This window comes from Coenobita brevimanus, chromosome 116 (assembly GCF_032717465.1).
Source record: "Coenobita brevimanus isolate Jiangsu-jjx chromosome 116, ASM3271746v2, whole genome shotgun sequence".
In the NCBI taxonomy this organism is placed as follows: Eukaryota; Metazoa; Arthropoda; class Malacostraca; order Decapoda; family Coenobitidae; genus Coenobita; species Coenobita brevimanus.
In genome coordinates this window covers 51179163-51202381 of record NC_137069.1, presented here as the reverse complement: position 1 = coordinate 51202381, position 23219 = coordinate 51179163, and the positions used below count along the sequence as shown (strand labels likewise).

At 40.0% G+C, this 23219-nt stretch overlaps 1 non-coding gene across 1 annotated transcript; it reads right to left on the bottom strand.

Moving 5' to 3' along the window:
• Positions 1-2132: 2132 nt before the first annotated feature.
• On the bottom strand, positions 2133-2251 carry LOC145418818 (5S ribosomal RNA). The gene has a single exon (XR_013900736.1). It is a non-coding gene; the product is annotated as a 5S ribosomal RNA (ribosomal RNA).
• Positions 2252-23219: the final 20968 nt, after the last annotated feature.

Below are 23219 nucleotides of genomic sequence, written 5' to 3'. Positions count from 1 at the left end.
TTTATAGCTCACACTAACTTGATATCACTGACATCGGTACTGTAAAGGGTTGTTCAGTGCCGGAGGTTATTAAGGGGCTAATAGGATAGATTACTGTTTGCATCAATACTCTCACATTAAACACAAAAACGAACAAAAGAATGAGCGCTAAATGTACAATACGTTTAACTTTCATCAGACAGACCTTAACAATTCATATTCTTCCAGTTTATTTTTAAGTATTTTTCTGACTTTAGGTTAGGTTAGGTTTGGTTAAATTATTAGGTACAGTTCAACTCGGTTAGGTTAGGTTTAGTGAAACAGGACAGTCCCTTCCACCATTATGCTGAGGAATAAAAATACTAGAGCTGTCACAGCCGTACAGCTAAAAACAACGAGGAAACTGATTTAACAGCCACCATTTATTTATAGGTAATGCATTACAGTATCAGTGGTTCATGGGCTACGCAATTACCGGTAAATGTCACTTTCAGGAAGGCGTCAAGAATGAACGAATTTCACGAATTAGTGAGGGGGCTTGGAAAGTAACCCTTGCTAATTGGAGGGGGTGGTTACTGTACTGTATGATACTGTGCAATATTGTAATCAATACAGTACTATACCTGAATCTGAAAAAATATATATATATATATATATATATATATATATATATATATATATATATATATATATATATATATATATATATATATATATATATATATAGAGAGAGAGAGAGAGAGAGAGAGAGAGAGAGAGAGAGAGAGAGAGAGAGAGAAATTAGTGAACATACAGAAGTGTAATGAAACATTAGGCCTATTAGGGGAGGCGGTGGCTCAATCGGTAGAGAGTTGGCCTGGAGTCCTGACAGACCCGGGTTCAAATCCCGCTGGGGCAGGGAACAGTTTAAGGATTTGAATTTCATAAAATCTGACTTTACTGATCTACCAGAAGACTCGCCGACATGTCGTAAAAATACCCACGCTAATACCAGTACATCAGTCCTATATGAGACAGCCCTAGCATGTATTCAGTATGGATGATGGGTGTTAGCGCCGAAGTGGTGACATGTACTGTAGAGGTGTGCGGTACGTAGGAGGACTACTGGGCTTTGAAATCAGGCTGTGAAGCCTATGCCCAGAGTCGGTCACATAAAAAAAAAAAAAAGTCACAGATAACACTTCCTGGACTGCCGAGATGATTCCGGACATCTGCTGAACAAAGATTTTCGTAAATGGGACTATTTCTCAAAACTGCCGAAATGTCGGATCTACCGAATTATCAGCTGCCGAATAATAAGACTTTTATTGTATATATATATATATATATATATATATATATATATATATATATATATATATATATATATATATATATATATATATATATATATATATATATATGTTGATGACGACAGGAGCTGCAGGGCTCAGTGAATATATTTGGGATTTTATGGAAGAAAAGAAATATTAAAGTTAATGTAGCTCAGACGGGGGTAAAGGTCACTGAAAGGAAGGAAATCACAGAATGAACAGTGAGACTGGATGGTCAAGAAATGGAGAACGTAACTGCATTTAAGTATTTAGGCATTGTGATGAACTTTTAAAGGATGACATGCATGAAAGGGTATTGCAAGGAAGAAATTCTCCTGGTCTACTAAAAGCAGTGCTAAGTAATAGATACGAGAGCATGGACGTAAAAAAAATCATTGCATGACAGCACTGTGATTCCCATTCTTACGGTACGTATGGAAATTAAGCTTGAATACTGTTGGAAGGATACAAGTCAAGGGTGAGAGCAGTGCAATGAGAGGGGCATGTACAGATACATAGAAAGACAGACAGACACAAAGAAGTGAAGTTCTGCTGTTGGTGAGGATGTGACTGAAAGCGTTAAGAGAAAATTTATTTACTCACAGCTCGTTGGGCCATGTGGAGAGGATGGAGAATGGGAGATTGACTAAAATGTGTAGGTGAGTGGGGTGGAAGGGGAGAAGGGGAGGGGGAGACCTAAGATTTGATGCGAGGATGGATTTCAGCATTCATTCATTGCCAGACGTCATGTATCCCAGACGGAGTGGCCAAGGGCTTAGAGTTAATTGTTTTACAGGGAGGGGCACTAATCCTCCACCAACCCCACTTGACACGTAGGGATGCCAACAGCATCTGGTGTTCCCAGGCGGTCACCCATCCAAGTACTAACCAGACCCAACGTTGCTTAACTTCGCTGATCGGACGGGAAGCGGTGTATTCAACGTGGTATGGCCGTTGGCATAAGGATGGAAAGAAAAGAGGGTGTGAGTTGGAGAATAGCAGCCAGATGGTAGAGGACAAGGTGCCATGAAGGCGATTTGTTTGCAGCCACCCCTAACGGAATAGACTTCTGGTTGTAGGTACATAGCCAGGTATATACAGATGAATTAAATTCCCGTTTCGTGAAGAGAGAGCGTATATTTTGAGCAGTTTGTGTGTGTGTGTGTGTGTGTGTGTGTGTGTGTGTGTGTGTGTTAGCAAAGTAACTGGACTTTTTTTTTAAATCCCATTTTAACCAAATATGGTGGAAGGGTTGAGGGACAATCCAAGAAGAGGTCTATTAGTTTGAGAACTATAGGTCAGAGGTGAAGGTCATAGGGTTAGGTCAAACTTTGACTCACCAAAATCAACTTATATATACAGTTTTTATTAAATTTTTTACCTTTGGTTTAAGAACAATTAGCGCAAAGGTTAAGCTCACAGGGGAAGGCCAAATTTCCACCCACATTCGTGATTATTGACAAAATAATTCAAATAGATTTAGTTCGATTTTTATCAAAATTGGAGGAATAACTGAGGGGCAGACAAGGAGCAAATTTTTTTTTTTTTTTTTTTTTTTAGATTAGTAAGTCAAAGGCAGTATGAGCAATAGATACATAGAGGGTCAATGGTTCAGGTCATATGGCAAGGTCATTCTAAAGTTCTTGTCCAATTGAGACCAATTTTTGTGGAATCGGGGAGGATAAACCAAGAACAAAATGAACAGAATCAGTCAAGGGTCAGTGTCACAGTGGAAGGTCTAAAGCCGACATTACAAGGCAAGGTCAACTCAAAACGTTTTGGTATGATTCGAACCAAACTTGGAGGAAAGATTAAAGGTTAGGCAAGAACAAAAGGAGTCAGTTTTGTGAACAATCAGCCAAAGGTCAAGGCGACAAGGCAATCTCAATGTTTGATCCTTATGTTTGAGTGTAAAGTACTGTAAGAAATTAAAGCAGTTTTGATCTGCCTTAAACTTGGTGGAAGAGTTAATGCTCCTAAAAAATACTGATCTAGTGTTTAAGAGAACAATAGGTCAAAGGTATACTTCACATGGCAATGTCAACTTAAATCGTTCTAATCTGATGCAGACTAAACTTTATGGAAAGGCTTACGTTAAAAACAAGAGTTAAGAGACTCGATTGTGAGAACAATGAGTCACAGGACAAAGTCAAAATGAAAGTTCAGTGATCAAGGTCACTGTGCATAGTCAACTTAGAGAGTTTTGATCTTGCTGAATATCATGGTTGCAGGGCAAAATTAAATATTCAGCCCTTAGACCAGTTGATGGTTGCGGATATTGCACTTTCTGAGTTTCTTCTGCTTTATTTATGTATTCGCAATTTACATGCTAATTTTTTTCCTCTTTCCTTGTCCACTCCATCCCTAACCTTCCTTCTCCCATTTTGCTGATTCCTTTTTCCAGGCATATTTTATCTGGCCAGCAATGTGACTGGTGATGATGTGGAGTGAGGCGGCTCCACCCAGGCTCCATCATCCAGGGGCTCACTAGTAATTTGTCAGTGGCGTGACTTCTGATCATAGCTTTAGGATTTTCACTCCCGCCCTACCAACCCTCCCCCCACTTTAGAGCCCACAGAATTCCTCCTGATCTCCATTCGCCCCCTTTTGTCCCTCCTCCCCTTCCCACTCATCTATCCCCATCAGCCCCTCATTCCCCCACCACAGTCGTCCCTCCTGCCCCTACTCCTCCCTCTATATCTACATCCGTCTGCCTCCTTTCCGCACCCTTTCAATATGCCACCACCACCCCCAGGCCCTCTCCCTCCATTCCTCTCTCCTGTCCGGTCAGTCTTACCTCCTTCCCCCCTTTCACCTCTCATCCAGTCCTTTCTTTCCCATTTGTCCCTTCTACACCACTCCTCACAGTCCTCCCACCTGTTCTCCCCTCTACGTCCCTACATATGTCCATTCTGACCCCCCTCTGCTCCTCATTTCGTCCATCCTGCCCCTCTCTCTGCCCCCCATTATGCTCCCCTCTCTGGTCTTAAGTTAGCCAATCTATCTGCCTCTCAACTCATCTCTCCCCCATCCCACAGCTCCCCGTCTCGTACCCTTGCACTCCTAAAACCAGCCATCTTGACTTCTGTCCCCCTTTCTCATTTGTCTCTCTATCCTTCCCATCTCCTGTTGCACATCCATGCGTCTCCTCTCTCTCTCTCTTCCTCTCTCTCTCTCTCTCTTTCTCTCTCTCTCTCTCTCTCTCTCTCTCTCAATTGTACTGTTATAATTCCTCTCCATCCATCACCATTATCCAGTTCTTTCTTCTTCCTCTTTTGCCACTCCATAGAGTTGGCCACGCAAGGTATATAAAGAGAAAGACGATGGTGGTGATGAGAATGATGATAATGCATAAGGAGGAGGAGGAGAAGAAGGTTCTAACTGAAACTGTTGCCTAAAAATCTAGAGCATCCAGTCACGCCACAGAATAGGTATCGGGGCTAAGCACGATGGTAATGCAGTAATGTTTTCAGATTCAACCAGGTTCCTTCTTGCGCTTACTGTGAGTCTTTTTTTTTCATATACAGTCTCCTGTTGTGGCGTGGGGTTGCGTAGATTTGCAGTGCTTGTGCGTCCTCTCTCTCTCTCTCTCTCTCTCTCTCTCTCTCTCAATCAATCATTTACTCTGACCATTTCTTCTTTTGTTTTGGTCTTCCATTTTCTTCCTCTGTACCTGTTCTGTTTTCTCTACTTACTACTATATCCCTTCATAAATATGTGATCAGAATTGAACATGCTTAGATGGGGATTAAAAGATAAATACATAACCAGGCGTTTTTCGTATGTTAGAACTGTATCATAGTTAACCACATAAGGAAGCAACTTGTTTCATATACTCGTATTTACGACTCTAATAAAGAATTACTTACCTTTGTGTGACCAGAAATGCTTCCTGACGATATTATGTTCATTACTTCTAGTACAACATAACTGATCTATTGAGAAGTACTTTTCGACAGCAGTCCTATCATGTCAATTGAAGATTTTGTATACATAAATTAAATCTTTTCACAGTCAGCGCTTAGTAAAAGTAATAAGTTTCATCTAATCGTTCCTCATGTGATTTACTTCTCAATCTTGGTATCGCTTACGTCACCCTGCATTCTACTCTCTGAAGCCTCCCTCTTTTTTTCTTTTTTTTTTCTTTTCTTCAATAATAAGGTGACCAGAACTTAACCCAATACTCTCAAGTGTGGGCATACTAAGGAATTATACAGGGTGAGGAGGATGTTTTTTGAATGTAATGGAGATGAGATGTCTGAGGAGTATGTGTGGAGTGACGCGTATGGATCGAGTGCGAAATGATGAAGTGCGAAGGAGAACTGGAGTTGTTCGGGAGATGGCTGGTAGAGTTGAGCAGAGGGTGTTGCAATGGTTTGGGCATATGGAGAGAAGGGATAATGAGCGATTGGTGAAAAAGATAACTAGATCTGATGTGAGAGGTGTAAGACTGAGAGGAAGACCACGAATAGGATGGATGGACAGTGTGAAGAGAGCGCTGGATGCGAGAGGGATGTCTGTTGAGCAAGGAAGAGTGGCTGTGCGTGACAGAAATAAATGGAGAGAAATTGTGAATGAATAAGTGATGACGCAGCCCTGAGGGGATATTCTCCCGCATTTGGTCTGATCAGCTAGTCAGGTCAGGTGCGGGTAAGGGGATGGGTCTGTTATGATGTGGCAGGGGTAAACCAGTTCTGCTGTCGGGCCCTGCTGTGGATGTCACTGCTTGCATTGCGCAGTTGACCCTTGTGCGGTGTGATGCGGTGAGGATCTGTCCGTTCTCCCCTTTGGGGCTAAGATGCGAATGAATGTGTTTGAATGGATGAGTAAATGGAGAGTGAGTCGTCCTGTCTCGGCTACCTCCCTTTCCTTGGGGGAAGCAGCCTAGGTAAATAGATAGATAGATAGATGTTCGAGTACTCTACCTATGAATCCAATCAATTTATTGGCCTTTTAATAGCCTCTGTACACAGTTGGCTTGATTGCCAAATAATCATTCATCAATATATATATATATATATATATATATATATATATATGGTAAGTGGGGGTACTCACCATCCACTCATTGGATGTAGTGCTGCTCTCCGATGTCTGCCCTTTCCTCTCCTGCATCGTTTTCTTCCACCCTCTTCTGTTTTTCTTTCCTTCATTCTTTCCTCGTCCTTCTGCCGACGGGTGACTTTACACTCCCTCTATTTTCTTTCCTTCATTCTTTCCTCTTCCTTCTGCCTGTGAGTGACTCTACAGTGGGTGACAAGCCAAATAGTTTCCTGTACACCAGGAAACCATTTATTACGCTGGGTGGTAACCATATAACCAAATTTTGGCTCCTAGTGGTTTAGTGGGTAATTATTGCGCTCCAGTCGGATTGAGCCAGTGAAGGTTTATATCCAAGGGATGGTTGGGGTTTATTGCTCATGTAATGCCACTCAGAGATGAATGAGGCTGTCACTTTTATCTTAAATGTCGGGACCAACTTGCCTAGCCCTGGGCTTCTGTGCACCTCATGGGGCAACGTAGGATTAGATGATGAAGTGAATGAATTATATATATATATATATATATATATATATATATATATATATATATATATATATATATATATATATATATATATATATATACGTAGGATTAGATGATGAAGTGAATGAATGATTTATATATATATATATATATATATATATATATATATATATATATATATATATATATACATATATTGTTACATAGCCTATGATTTCATCATCTATCTATCTATCTATATACCTAGGCTGCTTCCCCCAAGGAAAGGGATTTCATCATCCTTTGTGTAATTCTAACGTACAGTGTGCTGCCTGTTTGATCACGAGCGTGTTCTGCCTCAGTTCCCCCCTTCTATCGTTATAGTAGAGTAAGTCGTCCTTTCTGTTGTTCAGAGCAGGATTTTCAGCTCTTTGTCCCGATGGCTTCATTTGCGCGTCCTTCTTACAAGTTATATCAAGCTCTGCTGGCCCCTATATAATGAGCTCAGTCTCTGCATTATTGCCACTTAGATCTACTCATTTTGTTCACATCTCTGTCCTCCCCTGTACAGTTATTATTGTTGTGAGTGCTCAGCAAGTCTCCAACCATCTAGCAGCTGTGTGTAATTTGAGTATAAGTGTTACTGCATTTTGTTCTAGTACTGTATAGCATAAGTTGTTAATTCGTAGGCCTAGTGATATTTTGTGATTCATGTGAGTGGATGTTAGCCATCATTAATAATAGTTTGTACCTGAAATTATTTATCTTGCATTAACTGAGCATTACCCAGTGTATTTTCATTTTACCTGGGCTGACTTAGATAAATTTACTCATGCTAATTTCGTGTTAATAGAGGCTATTGCAGTTAACCATATATTTAACCTGTTTTTTGCCATTACATTATCCTTATGAGTCCTGAATGTTTTGTTGTTAGTTTGAGCATTAAACTTTAACTTGTAATTTTGCCTAACTCTTTGTTTTGAACCTGGAACTTTGCGGGACAGTATTGATTTTTAGTATTCTCACTTAAAGTGTACATTAGCTTTGTCTGTTCCGTAACATAAATTTGGCGACCTCATATCAGGATATTCAGGATATTATCATAAGGATATTGCTTGATATTTTGTGACTGTTATTCATGATGTCTACTATTACTACACTTGATGAAGCCAAAGATTTTTTGTCAAATGTGCAAACAGTGTGTGATGTAGAAAACAGAACAAAGAATTAACTTAAGCTTGTTGCTCAACAATTGGGAATTGTTGTTCGCTCTCATCATTCTAAAGATCAAATTGTTGACATGATTAATGAAAGCTTGTTTAATGTAACTCCTCCAAATGAACAAACGCAGATTGAATTAGCTAAGTTACAGCTAGCCCTGCAGGAGGCTCGTGTGAAGGAAGCTGAATTTCAAGCACGTGCAAAGGAGGCTGAGTCTCAGGCTAAAGAGGCTTGTGTTAAGGAGGCTGAATTTCAGGCCCGTTCTAAGGAGGTTGAGGCACAAGTTGAACTTGCTAGAATTCAGGCAGACCATGAGTATCGCATGAAACAAGGTGGAACTGGATCATCTAGCTCTGATGATTTTGATGTGGCTAAAAATGTTAAACTTGTCCCTCCTTTTAATGAATCTGATTTAACTAAGTATTTTCAGTTGTTTGAGAGGGTAGCTACAGGTTTTAATTGGCCCAAGGAGTATTGGCCAGTACTCCTTCAAACTGTTCTCTCCGGTAAAGCTCAAGTAAATTATGCATCTTTGCCTCAGGATCAATCTGATAATTATGATGTAGTTAAGAGCTTGATTCTTAAGGCCTATGAGCTTGTTCCTGAAGCTTATAGAGTAAAATTTAGGACAACTTATAAGCAAGATAAGCAATCCCATGTTGAGTATGCAAAAATCAAAGAAGATCTGTTAGAGCAGTGGTTAAATTCTAAGAATGTGGATTCTGATTTTGGTAAATTTAAGCAGATGATTTTGCTGGAGGACTTCAAAAGGTGTATTTATAAAGATGTAAGCCTATATCTTGATGAGAGAAGAATGGATAATTTGTCTGATGCTGCAGTTTTAGCTGATGAATATGTTCTCACTCACAAGAGATATTCTAAAGAAAAAGGGAAAGCTGAGAGTAAGTACGTTGCCTCTACTCAGAGTACAGGTAACAGGAAAGAGAATAAAGATGATGTTTCTCAGGAAGTAAATACCAGCTTCACCTCTAGATTTCAGAAAAGTAAATGTACTTATTGTAGTAAGCTTGGTCATACTACGGAGAAATGTTTCAGGAGACAGCGTGATGTGAACAAAAAGGAGTCTTTAAATATTCAGTCAATTGGTCTAGTGTCCACCCTTGAGAGTTCCCAGAATTCTTTAACTGAGTTAACTGAACCTGCTTTGAGGGGTAACTTAAATTCTCATGATGGAGCTCCTCTTTTGAGCAGTAACGTGGGTGACACTCTCAAGAGTTCATGTGCTAATTTCCTGTCTGATGGTTTTCTCAGTCCTCTGGACATTAATGACAGGAAATCAGTTAAAATATATCGTGATACAGGTGCATGCCAATCCCTTATGCTGACCAGTGTTCTAGGCTCTAATGTTAATTCCTCTGATGAAACTGTAATCTTACAAGGTGTAGGGAATAATTACTTCTCTGTCCCTCTGTGCAGAGTGAATTTAGAGTCTGGTTTTGTTAATGGTTCCGTTATGGTTGGGTTGGTTGAGACACTCCCAATGTCAGGTGTAACTTTCTTACTTGGAAATGATATTGGTGGAAGTCAAGTGTGTCCAGCTCCTCAGTTGTCTAGTGAGCCAGTGGCTGCGTCCCAGGATTGTGGTGTCCCTGATGTGTTCCCTGCATGTGCTGTCACTAGGGCTAAGTCTAAAGTTACTGGTGATTTAGAGGATAATGATGATGATGATGTTATCCTAGCTGACACTTTTCTTGCTAATTTGGACCACTCACCAGATGAGGCAGTACCCTGTAGTGTTGATAATTTGTCTTGTCAAGAGTTGGTTGAGTTGCAGGTTGCTGACCCTGAGTTGAAAGGTCTAGCTAACTCTGCTTACAGTGAAGAAGAGTCAGCCGGTGCTTCTACTTGTTATTATGTAAAGTCAGGAGTACTTATGAGGAAGTGGAGACCCCCAACAGCATCAGCCGACTGTGAATGGGAGGTTGTACATCAAGTTGTCATCCCTCGTGTTTGTAGGCAGGATATCATTAGAGTGGCTCATGATTCCAGTTTGGCAGGACACCTTGGAGTGAGGAAGACTGTGGCACGCATTTTGAAACACTTCTACTGGCCAGGTATCTTCAGGGATGTTTCCTGGTTTTGTAAGTCTTGTCACACCTGTCAAGTTGTGGGGAAGTGTAATCAGACCGAAAAGGTTGCACCTCTAGTTCCCATTCCTCCTTTTGAGGCGCCTTTCACCCGTGTGTTGGTGGATATTGTGGGCCCTCTTCCTAAGACTTCTTCAAGATTTTCTTATGTGTTGACCCCGATTGATATGGCTACTCGTTATCCTGAAGCCATTCCACTTAGAAATATCTCAGCAAAGAACGTGGTTAAGGAAATGTTGGGGTTCTTCACAAAGTTTGGTCTGCCCAAGGAGGTACAGTCAGACCGGGGAAGTAATTTCATGTCAAATGTTTTCAAGCAGTCTCTGAAAGAGTTGGGCATCACCCAGATCACGTCTTCAGCTTATCATCCCCAGACCCAAGGAGCGTTGGAGAGATATCATCAAACACTCAAATCGATGCTCAAGAAATACTGTTTGGAACATCAGAAAGACTGGGATAAAGGTCTTCCATTCGTTGCGTTTGCCGCAAGAGAATCTCCAAATGAATCACTGGGCTTCTCACCTTTTGAACTACTGTTTGGCCATGAAGTAAGAGGACCCCTTAAGTTACTCAAGGAATGCTGGCTGTCGGAGGAAGATGACGTCAACCTGCTGGAGTATGTGATGAAGTTCAAAGAACGGCTGTCCAATGCTTTACAGCTGGCGAGAGAGAATTTAGGAGCTGCCCAGGAGAAGATGAAGACTTGGTATGATAAGAAGTCCAGGTTACGCCATTTTCAGCCAGGAGATCAGGTTTTGATTCTGCTACCAGTTCATGGGCAACCTCTTCAAGCCAAGTTTAGTGGTCCTTATTTCGTGGAGAAGAAACTCAGTGATGTCAACTATGTCATCGCCACACCAGATCGTAGAAAGAACAAGCAACTATGTCACATCAACATGCTAAAGTTATATCACAGGCGGGACGAAAATAATCCAGTCTGCACTGTAGCTGTTCCACCCGAGTCTGCAAGTGAAGCTCTCCCGTGTAGTATGAGCCTGAGTGATAGTTTGGGGAAGAATCCTGATATCATGAATGATCTCCAGACTAAGCTTTCTCATCTACCTCCCGAGGAAAGGCAGGAGTTTTCGGCATTACTGCAGGAGTACCCGCAAGTGTTCCGTGCCACTCCAGGAAGAACCACTGTGTTGATGCATAATGTCGATGTTGGAGACGCAAAGCCAATTAAATTGCTTCCTTACCGTGTGAACCCAGTGAAAGTTCCTCTCATCCAGAAGGAGCTTGGCTACCTGTTGGACCACAAGATGATTGAGCCCTGTCAGAGCGAGTGGAGTTCTCCTGTCACTCTAGTCCCTAAGCCAGGTGGGTCACAGCGGCTTTGCATCGACTACAGACGTGTTAATCAGATCACCAAAACAGACACTTACCCTCTCCCTCGCGTGGAAGATTGCATAGACAAGATCGGAAAGGCTAGGTACATAAGTAAGTTTGATTTGTTAAAGGGATACTGGCAAGTACCTATGACTGAACGTGCTAGGGAGATCTCATGTTTTGTAACACTAGAAAAGGCTTTTGCATGTTCTGTAATGCCATATGGTATGAAGAATGCACCAGCCACATTTCAGAAGCTCATGAATGTTGTAACAGAGGGTTTGGCAGGGTGTGTTGTTTATATTGATGATGTATTAATCTTCAGTGACAACTGGAAAGATCACCTATGCCATGTCAGTAAATTTCTTGAGCGTTTGGTTCATGCTAATCTTGCAGCTAATTTATCAAAGTGTGAGTTTGGTCAAGCTAAAGTTCAGTACCTCGGGTACGTAATTGGTGATGGACATGTTGCACCACCAGCAGCTAAGGTTCAGGTTATAAGTGATCTTCCCAGACCTAAAAGTAGGAAAGAGCTACAAAGATTTTTGGGAATGGTAGGTTATTACAGGAGATTTGTTCTTAACTTTTCAATTCTTGTATCACCACTTACAGACCTACTGAAAAAGGGAGTTAAATTTGTCTGGACCGATAACTATGAATCCTCTTTTAACAAACTTAAAGCTATTCTATTAAGTCAGCCAGTGCCCGCTACTCCAAATTTTGCCAAGCCTTTTAAGATGGCTGTTGATGCAAGTGATACAGGAGCTGGGGCTGTTTTGCTGCAAGAGGATGATCAGGGTATTGAACACCCTGTATCTTACTACAGTAAGAAGTTCACTCCACCTCAGAAGAACTATTCCACTTCTGAGAAAGAGCTTTTGGCCTTGATTTTGGGTTTACAGCATTTTTCATTTTATTTGTGTTCTGGTTTTGACCCCATAGTCATTTATACCGATCATAACCCACTGAAATTCCTTAGTAAGTTTAAAGATAAAAATCAGAGGTTGACAAGATGGAGTCTACTTCTTCAGGAGTATTCATTAGACATACAACATGTCAAGGGGAAAGAAAATGTTATTGCAGATTGCTTATCTAGACTTTAGACAGATTGTTTTAGAGTAATAAAAAATTTCCTTTGTAAATTTCTTTTTCTTTGTGGGGAGGTGTTACATAGCCTATGATTTCATCATCCTTTGTGTAATTCTAACGTACAGTGTGCTGCCTGTTTGATCACGAGCGTGTTCTGCCTCAGTTCCCCCCTTCTACCGTTATAGTAGAGTAAGTCGTCCTTTCTGTTGTTCAGAGCAGGATTTTCAGCTCTTTGTCCCCATGGCTTCATTTGCGCGTCCTTCTTACAAGTTGTATCAAGCTCTGCTGGCCCCTATATAATGAGCTCAGTCTCTGCATTATTGCCACTTAGATCTACTCCTCATTTTGTTCACATCTCTGTCCTCCCCTGTACAGTTATTATTGTTGTGAGTGCTCAGCAAGTCTCCAACCATCTAGCAGCTGTGTGTAATTTGAGTATAAGTGTTATTGCATTTTGTTCTTGTACTGTATAGCATAAGTTGTTAATTCGTAGGCCTAGTGATATTTTGTGATTCATGTGAGTGGATGTTAGCCATCATTAATAATAGTTTGTACTTGTAATTATTTATCTTGCATTAACTGAGCATTACCCAGTGTATTTTCATTTTATCAGGGCTGACTTAGATAAATTTACTCATGCTAATTTCGTGTTAATAGAGGCTATTGCAGTTAACCATATATTTAACCTGTTTTTTGCCATTACATTATCCTTATGAGTCCTGAATGTTTTGTTGTTAGTTTGAGCATTAAACTTTAACTTGTAATTTTACCTAACTCTTTGTTTTGAACCTGGAACTTTGCGGGACAGTAGTGATTTTTAGTATTCTCACTTAAAGTGTACATTATCTTTGTCTGTTCCGTAACAATATATATATATATATATATATATATATATATATATATATATATATATATATATATATATATATATATATATATATATATATATATATATATATATATATATATATGAAGGAGAATAGGATATAACACTGAACCCTGTGGTAGTCCAGTTGTAACATCTATCCAATTCGAATTTTTTCCATTTACTCGTATCAGTTCTGTTAAGCAGAGGGTATCATTTTTGGCAGAGCACTAAACAGTTGCACTAGACTCAGGCAGTGTGTGTGTGTGTGTGTGTGTGTGTGTGTGTGTGTGTGTGTGTGTGCGCGTGTCGTAGCTCCTCTTAGACTATATGATGGAACTGAATGAAACTTCGCAGGTGAGTTTGGCTAGTTACTGGGAAGACTTTCCACTATTATCCATGATTTTTAAAAGGCCAACCTCGCTTATCAAATATAAAATTCCCAGAAACAGTGAAAGGAGGGCAGATATGGCTTTGATATCCCAGTGCATCTGTAATGCGATATTTTAGAAGTGTGGCCCCCTCTCCATGATTCATGAGGGGTCAGTCCCCCTTAAAAAAAATAAATAAATAAAAAACATCAGAAACTGGGGAAAATGACCACACAGATTCCAATGAAGCTTCTCAGGTCAGTTTGTCTGGTTCTTTGGTAATGTCTTTTACGAGATAAAGTTTTCCCACATTTTTCTAGGGGGTTCGGCTCCAGTCACCAAATACAAAATTCGCAGACGCAGTGAAAGGAGGGCAGATATGGCTTTGATATATTAGTATACTTTGAACTCTTATCCATAATGCGATACTTGGGGAGTGTGACTGCCTCAGTGGTTCTTGGGGGTCAGCCCCCTTCCCAAAATAAAAATCATCAATAATAGGAGAAATATTTGAATAAAATTTCCAGGTGAGTTCTTCTGGTTACTCCAAAGGTCTTCCACAATATAAAATTTCCTAAAAATATTTAGGAGAACCAACCTTCCTCCCCCCCCTCCCTCTTTAAACATTCTCAGAAATACCGAAGGGAGGCCCGGTGTAGTTTTGATGAATTATCTTAGTACATGTTGTGCTATGGAATTTCATCAGTAATGTGATTTTTAGTGTGCTCAGCTCCGCAGTAGTTCTTGGGGAAGGGGTCAATCTCCTTCCCAAAAATAGAAATAATCAGAAACAGAGGATTATGAGCACATGGATGTCAAATAAATCAACATACGGTACATATCGCTGGACTGGGTATGTAGTTTCCATCTTTTTTTTTTCCAGAATGCACAGGAGGACTCTGCACATATACTTTATTACAACACTTTGCTTTCGTCCGGTAAAACAGTCATTAATGCACCCGAGCACACTGGCGCTGAAACCATGTGCCTTTAGCTTCTGAAGGATTCTTTTGTGTGGAACATTGTCAAAAGCCTCTTGATAATCAAGAAAGGCTATTTTACCAGATATAGTCTCGTCGTCCATGTTCAATATAATGTTGAAAAAGACCAATAAAGTAGTGAGGCAAGAACACTTATTGCTGCGAATCTTTGGTGACACTGTCTGTTTTTATGTGTTTCACAAAACTGACCCTGATAATAGTCTCTACCAACTTTCTGATCAATGATTTTCAATTAATTGGGTGGTAGTTGTTTGGTTGTGCTTTGTTGCCATTTCTTGATATCGTGAATACTTTTACGATCTTTCTTACTGCCCTTTAGTGATAAGTTATAAGGTTAATTTAAGGGCTTTCACATTTCAATCTGTAGTTCCATTAATCCACACACAGATGTTTTTCCTGGTGTGTTTTACACCATAACTTTTCTGGCTGCAGGTCGTACATCTCATTCACAAACTGGAAAATCATTGATAATGTTACCTTCTTCTACAGGAACTTGAGAACCTCCAGGAATCCTACTTGTATTTTCTACTGTAAATGCTGATGTAAAGAAAGTATGAATTCTTGGCATCTTAGTTTCATCATCAATATGCTTTCAGTGACCGGTGGTTAAGGGTCCAATTATTGGCGTTATTACTTTTTTGCTTGCCATGTAGCAGGGAAATCCTTAGAGGATTGATTTAGTGATGCTAGCAATATGAACCTCGAAATTTTTCTAGTTTTCCATTTTTTTTCCATTCTCCATCGAAAAGCATCATATTTTTTAACACTATGATTCCTCGTAGCATTAGTGTTTTTATGTGCATTATTTTTCTCTAACACTCAGTGTTTAATATTAGGGTTCCACCATTTGGGTTTAGAAGTTCTGGTAGGCCTTCTATTGCATATTGAAATTCATAACGACAGGTGTGTTGAGAGTTTCGGTTAAAAATTGGCATGCATCATTGATATTAAACATTTTGTCGATGGGATACCAATCACCTGCACCTACAATTGCTCTCTCTCTCTCTCTCTCTCTCTCTCTCTCTCTCTCTCTCTCTTATAGTTGGGTATATTCTCATAACTGATCTAAATATTGTCTTCACTGTACTTAAATGTAACTATGTGGTGATCGGCTTTACATAACTCTTCAAATACAATAACATTATTCACCAAATTTTCTGATGTGGCTAAAACAAGATCTAAGATGTTAGCTCCGCTTATTGGAAGATTTACGAACTGAAGCAAGGAAGTTTCCTCCCAGTTTGTACATTAGTCTAGCTCTGTGTGCGAGGATAGGAATTTTCCCTATTTCAGAACTGGTAAGTTACAGTCGTCAAATATTATAGTGTTTTCATAAGAGATTTCAAAAATTTTATTGTAGATCTCGTTGTCGATGTTGAGTGACTGTCTGGTTGTATGATAAATTAAACCAAGAGTGATTTTATGACGAGATTCTTATCCACGTTGAAGTTAGACGCTCACGATGTTTTCAGCAGAGGGGCTTGGTAATTATATCTGAATGGAATCCTGCTTAAATGTGTAACAACACACTGCCCCCTGCTCCATCCTTCCCCTCGCTTCTGAAAGAGTGATAACCTGGTAAATTAAGCGCCAATAGAATTTTTTTCTGTATTCAGCCACAGTTGTGTTATACAAATTACATCTTAATCCTCAGTATAGAGGTAAGCCTCTATTTGAGAAAATGTAATATGCAGACTACATGATTTAAAAGAGGAACTTTAATATACTTTCCTTTAAGATGTGGGGAGCTTATGTTACAAATGGCTTTGTCAGAATGTGTACATCATTTATATTGGTTGGTGTGTTCACCTTCTGTGATTACTTTTTCTCCAGGAAAAAAAGAAGTACGTCATTTAGCCAACGGCCAAGGAGGGCAGAAACAATGGGGTTCAAGTGCTCACTGCTCATAAAAGTCATTTCATAGGTCACTAAACTCCAGCCTTCCTGCATGCAAAATGATTTAGCTCATTTATGTTGATTGCTTTAATGAAATAGACATTCCCTGCGTCGATCCTTGGAAGAATGTCTGAAAAATAAAATATTGTTAGATTTCTCTTTATAGTGCCAGATTACCTTCCTGTTTATCTCCAGCAGCTCCTCTGGTCGAGTTTGTACTATTTCATTGGTACTTGTATTAATACTGATACGGCTGTTATTTGCTGCATCCTCAAAAACGGCGTCCAAGGCCTCTGTTACGTCCTCTACCGCACCTTGGACACAAAAACACTTTCGTTTAGAAGGTGCCCTGCCACAAAATTCCACCAACTAACCACGGATGATGGACTTCCCCACAGTTCATGCCTCATGGGGCTCTTCCTCTGTCCCTTATGTAATCTAAATTAGGAAACTCAAAATGTCTGTGAACGTCACCATTGGCACCCTGAACACTTGTTTTGGACGCAGTATTATCCATCACCCAAACTCTAGGGGTTCATAAGAGTTAAGGGTTTAACTGCCTCTCTTTCAGTTATTCATTCTATGGGTGACCGAAATTGACTGTTAAAAAAGTACAAATATAAATCCTCAGACTGAATCGGTTTTGAGACAATTTTTTTCTACTGTAGTACTCAAAAACGGTCAATTGGAAGAATCGCTGGAAATATAGTTCCATGGGATATGTGTACTGGAATTACCTTGGAAATTTAATTCATTCTTGAGATGATGAGAACAGAAAAAAATTTAAGAAGTTAAACTTCTAACAACAAAATTAGCTTTAGTCCAGAAAGATTAATTAAATTTTTCAAAATTACAAGCGTGACCACCACTTCCTACAATACAAGTTCCTCATTGATGATGCATGGACTAGATGACACTGCAAAAAGTCACTTGAGGGAAGGCAAACCACCCCTGCTGCAGATTTTGTACCAGAGACTGTTGGTTATCAAAGACGGATGGTTGTTTCCGATTGCCTGACCCAGCATATCCCATGTTTGTTCATTGGGTGTCTGATCAGGGGAGTTTGCTGGCCATGGCCAGTTCAGTGTGGTTGAGGACATCAGCACTATGGTGTCAGGTTACCATCAACGTGGCAGAGGGGAGATTAGTGATGAAAGTCAATGCCTCTCCACATCGACACACAACCCCCCTCCACAGCAGTCATGTTCTCTGATGGTGACATTGGTGAATCTTTCATCAAAGTGCCGTTAGACCTGTGCCCTGCCGCCACTGAAGGTCACTGGGAAGCGAGATTCAATCCATGTTGAGTACCCAGGACCACTGCTTAAACTTCCATCTCACGTTTTGTCTACACCAGTTCATTCAAGTTACCCTGTGGCGTTAAATAGATGTCCTCATAAATGGTCTTCGTGATGCAAGGGTTTGCTGCATGAAGGCGATTGTGAATGGTTTGGTCGCTGAAGCTGAATACTTGCATCTACTCTCAGCTGTTACCTCAAAGTGCTGACACTGGTAGTTTGTTTAGGTAGAATTTGCACATCGATGAATCGATCTTGTTTCTTGTGATTGTCCTAGGTCTTCCCACGCGATGTCCTTCTCCAACCTGTCCAGCTGCTTGTACATGGTCTATCAGTCTCTGGGTGAATGAGTGCGTCACGCTATATGTTCTTGCTGCCTCTCATCGAAACCCCTCCACTTGCATCACCCAGTCGGTCTTTGGGGCGTGACTGTTTGATGGTCTGTACAGCTACTTTATAGCTGCTTTTATATCGGTCAAAGGTGAACAAATCTTTGTGAGCACTATTCAGCAGTAACACTGCCTTCACGTGATTCATATCATCCTCACCTTCCTCACCCTCCTGCCCTCTCCCTCCTGCCTTACCCTCCTCGCCTGACAGACTACCATGAACAAAAGCTAGTTTTTCGTGGATGATGCGTTACTGGTGAGCCGTGGGGCACAATGGCTGACCTAAACAGTATCGTTTTCTTGTTCAAGATGTATTATAATATGACGTGGAACGCCACCAACACAATGTACTCTCCCACTTGGTTTCCTGAATGACAAAAATGGAAGGTGGCCCTTGAATGTTTGAAGTAATGTGTACCTATGTATTTGGCTGCAAAATTAGTTATCCCCTTCCGTGTATTTACTTATTATCAGCTTATCTTTATTTATTTATTCCTCAAGGGAACGAGCGAGAACACTATACAGGAAACTGAATGGTTGTTGATAAGGAAGTGGGTAGGTGGGTTACCCTCTCTAATGTAGTAGTATAGCAAAGCACCGAAAATGGATCATTTAACAGGGTAGTAAAGTCACAGTGTAGGCCTATATATATTCATCAATGGGAGCTTATGAGAAATTAACTGATGTTATTGAAACGAATTCGCAAACTCAGCTATCATATTAAGAAAAATAACAATAAAAAAAATCACCAAATTCAGGATCAAAACTGGGTTATCTCGGAAAAAGGTACAGCTGACACAAATAAGCACACAGCGGAAAAGAAGAATAGAAAGGCTATAGGAGTCATGAAAGCTGCTTTTGTCGGAATTTGCCATCATATTGCTAAGAAAAAAGAATATGAAATGAAAAATTATATTCTCGGTTATTAAACCAATCCCATCCCTATACACGACGTTGGAAAGTTTGTTGAAAAGGAGTTAGTGTTAAATTACTTCAGCATTATACGGTCATGAAATATGTAAATATATAAGGAAATTAATAAAAAAGCTCATAACTACCCACCAAAACTAGGATTACTCGGTTTTATAATGCTACAGCAGACTTATGCACAATCTTGGAAAGCTAAAATAATGTTAGTAATATGTTTTACGCTTCAAGTGTGGGTGGCTATAATTTATTCTGGCAAGCACAAAACAATTTAGTTACGAGTAAGAGCGTACCAAAGTAGTTCAAAGATTAATGAAGACTACATACAACTCCTCCAGTTCTTAAAATCCTTCCAGACATTAATCAGAGCAACTGAAGACAGCAAAAATATAATAAAAATTACGTCTGTTACCTCAATTGTGTGGGTTATGTAAGTTCGCAATCGACGTCCAGTGCGAGAATCCAGGCATACGATATCATCACCCTAGAACCTTTTAGTGATAACACAGTAGTGTACTAGCGATAAGAAATGTACTGTACGGTACATGTAACTACAGGAGTAATGTACTGAATCTGATTAGCAGAGCACCCAGTAATTACAAGGCCTCACTACAGTACATGCATCTTAAATACAAGCAACATTTAATCTTAAAAGCACAATAAATGAAAAGTGAATAGCACAATATACGTAATTACAAGGGTTTAGTGACCTTATATATACAATAACTTCAACTGAAGTGTATACTCAACTCGAAGCAGAGTGACGTGTGCTCCAGTGCTAGTTAGCTCTTCATTATGAGGGTGTCCTCTTAGCTAAATCAACTTTCTCTCGTGATAGGGAGAAGTGGGGATGCAGATATCAAGTGGGAATGCAGCAAACTGCCCCGACTGTGTCAAGATAATTTGGGAATTAAGTGTCGTTAATAATTTAAACTTATTTTCCACATGACCTCTACTAAGTTCTGAATACCACAGCTTGCCCATATGTCGGTATAAAGTGCACAGTATTTAACGGCCAAGTGGTGAGTTGTCCATCTGGTGCACATAGGAGGACTCATAGCCCTCAGGGCATTGACTGTCTAGTCTATGCTCTAAGTCGACATGCAAAGAACAATGGAATAACTCAAAAATTACATAATCGTAGTGAAAGGATATTTGGTTACATAAGAGTATTACAACCCCTCGCTATAAGGGGTCTTTCTGCGAGGCAATATCAAATCGACTGGTGGTACCAGTGATTGGATGACGGTGAAAGAACCGTGGCAAGAATGAGTCAGAAAACATAGAGATAGCAAGAACTCAACAAAGAACGTGCGGCAACAAATGCATTAATAAGGGCAGTCAGTTTTATTAACTATGTGGGTTCCTTCTTAAGCTGATTAAATCACGGGATGCAAGCAACGGTAAATAGAAGCCACCTTTGCAATGGAGGGATTATAAATGAGAAACTACACATTCGTATTGAAAAGTAAATGCAAATACTGTTTATAATTTTCACCATTGTGATGATGGGAGGGGTATCTTCTTGATTTTAATACAATCGTCTGGTGGCAGCAAGAATGAACTAAAAAGCCCTCAGACAGTGCACGTCTCCATCAACCCATATCAAATTTGTTATTTACTGCTGTAATTCCTGTTTCTTAACAAACAAATACTTTTACGGTTTTAGATAGTCAGTTTATTCTACGGTCATACTCTACCCTGTTACAAAGCTTCAGAGAGCGCATACCTCCTCCAGTACCGATAAATTTTATTAAATATTCTTAACCCGACCCAACTTCAATTTAACCAACTCGTCTTTGACTTACCATCCACCTACTTACCAAAATTCATTGAAATCCGAAAACGATTTTTTTGAGATATCTTGTACATAAGCAGACTAAGTAACAAACAGAAACGCGAGTACAAAACCTCCGTTCAACTTAGCAGGCGGAGGTAATTAGAAGTGATTAGCAAAGACTATTTCTAAAGTCCTTTTTGCTCAAGTCTACACAAAGTCAATATAATCATCTGACAGTAGCAAAAATCTGTTCCAATAGAGATTCATTTAACTTCATCAGTTAGGAAGGGTTTTCCTAAAATTGAAAACAATCATCTGTTGGCAGTGAAAATGAATTAAAGGAGCAAGGGTATGATCTATCGAGAACAGGTAGCGTATAGCTCAGTCACGTCCTTCTTTTCCTGATTACAATCGTTTGGTGGCCATAAACATTACTTAAAAATGACAGCGTTGTACTTTCAATCCGAGAGGTCCTTCTGATCATAATAAAATTCTCTGGAGGCACCAACAAGGTATAAGGCATGATTTCGTCGTATATTAAGTCAATGAAGTCTTTAAAACCAAATATAATAAAATCGTCAGGTAACGTCAAGAACTGTTTAGATAAAATAAGGAAGAAGAATGAACGTGTTGCATTGTAGAGTCAAGCTAAACATCCACACGCAAATGTTCTGCACTAGTGATCAGCAAATATTACATTTGCATTTCGCAGATGCTTCCAGTGTAGTGACCCCCCAAAATCTTATACTTATCCACTGGGGATGTTTAGGCCCAAGGTCAGCCTAGCGTAGTCCACCATAATTACGGGTAGACGGCCAACCTACTTCCCTTGACGGCATTTCATAATCGAAGGAACTCCAGTGACGTCTTGGTTATCGAAAAAATGCGTAAGTTAATGCTGTCATTCTGACTTAGGTGTTTTAACCACTACCGTAGACAACCAGGCGCCTCCATGCCAGGTGCAGTACACTTGGCAACAGGTGAGACCATCAAATTAGTCCAAGCAGGCGGGTTGATGAGACGGATGGGGCAGGACCTTGATTGCCTAGTGGCACGGAGGAAGCCAGTGATGTGAGGGAGAGGATTCAGAGGGGGATAGAGACTCATGCTACTATTAGCCACCTTTACCATAACGTTCTGGAATATAATCTAATCTGCCTGCCGACAGACTGTTTTGTACACCTGAAAGACTCGATAATATTTCTCCGTTAAGATAGTCATTTTACTACAGGTATGGAAAATAAGCGCAAGAAGTGTATGGAATCAAAGGGGAATTGGAGAGTATGCCAATGTTAACCCTCGTCCCTGTTCATTGATGATTTTTATATCATGAATTTATTTACTGAGTCAGGCGGATCCATGTAGCGCTGAAGAGACTTTAGTAGCCGTCGTCACGGAGGGAGGGAAAACAGTGAGTATGAACGAATAAGGGGCTAAATCAAAGGGGAACAGAAACGCATGTGTCCGTTAAGCCCATTTTCTTCACCATAACTACTCATTGTTATGCTCCTGTTTAAGTTATGCAACATAGATAAGGTCTGAATAGTTGTCATCAAGGAACGAATCACAATAGTGAGGATAAGGATAAGCAGATATGGATAAATCAAAGGGTAACTGAAACTCATGTAAATATCAATCAGTGTCATGCGCTGAAGTCCTTTTTCATTATATTGTTGCAAAACCTTGGCGACTTAGACGGTGTAAGAGAGGCTTCATTATTAGGGTCACATAAGAGAATATAAGGATGTGAGAATCAATAAACGAATGAAATCGAAGAGGAACTGAAACTCATGCGTCTCTAAATGATTCTTGCTACAGCCAGACTATTTAATTTTTCTTACGAGAAAGTTTAATTTGTTGTTATCACGGAAGGAGAGAATGTAGTCAGAGTGAGGTAAGAAACTTAGCAGACCTAAGGTAAACTGAAATATGTACAACTGTGCTGGACTTGTTTTATTTAATCTTGATATCCACGAACAGTTATATTCCTCTTAGATGAGATATTTCGACGTTTAGATATTACAGTCTTCAGTAACCTACTCATAGAACTGATATGTTTTCAGTCCCCCTCCCATTCACCGACAGGATCTCATCTTTAGCTACTTATATCATCAACCAAGACCAGATTAGCGATAATGTCTAGTAAGG